General features: G+C 32.0%; 1 pseudogene; it reads left to right on the top strand.

Annotated features, from left to right (window-relative positions):
- The first annotated feature begins 329 nt into the window (after positions 1-329).
- Positions 330-447, top strand: LOC145252913 (5S ribosomal RNA; annotated as a pseudogene).
- Positions 448-746: the final 299 nt, after the last annotated feature.

The following is a 746-nucleotide window of genomic DNA, read 5'->3' as shown; positions in this document are numbered from 1 at the left end:
CCCTTCTCGGCCCTTTGGTATCACTTTTTTATTGGGGGAGGGCGTGTTATTATTATTATTATTATTATTATTATTATTATTATTATTATTGTTGTTGTTGTTGTTATTATTGTTATTATTATTGCTGCTGTTTTTGTTGTTGTTATCATTATTGTTATTGTTGTTAATATTATTATTGTTATTGGTATTATTGTTATTATTATTATTATTATTATTGTTATTATTATTATTATTGTTATTGTTATTTTTATTATTATTATTTTTATTATTATTATTGTTGTTGTTGTCGTTGTTATTATTAATGTTGTTGTTGTTGTTGTTGTTGTTGTTGTTGTTGTTCTTTTACGTTGAAACACTGGTTCCCGTTAGATCACTAAAGTTAAGCAACGTTGAGCCTGGTCAGTACTAAAATGGGTGACCATTCGGGAATTCCAGGTGCTGTATGTGCTCTCCGCTTATCTCGGCATTATTTCCAGTCGTCTAGCACTTCTCCCTGCCACTGGACTCAAACAATGCCAATTCAGGAGAAGTGTGGTTGAAGATTGCGCAACTCTTGCCTCACAATTACTCGTGCAGCTACCTTACAGGGATAACCATTTTTCTTTAAGACTAAACGGAGGTATCGATGATGTTGTTGTTGTTGTTGTTGTTGTTGTTGTTGTTGTTGTTGTTGTAGTTCGAACGCGCAGTTCATCTATTATAATTCGTTCTTATTCCTTTTATTGCAATTATTCTTATACTGCCGT

This window comes from Euprymna scolopes, chromosome 29 (assembly GCF_053919585.1).
Source record: "Euprymna scolopes isolate OS-2025 chromosome 29, ASM5391958v1, whole genome shotgun sequence".
In the NCBI taxonomy this organism is placed as follows: domain Eukaryota; kingdom Metazoa; phylum Mollusca; class Cephalopoda; order Sepiida; family Sepiolidae; genus Euprymna; species Euprymna scolopes.
This window is presented reverse-complemented; position numbering and strand designations above follow the sequence as displayed.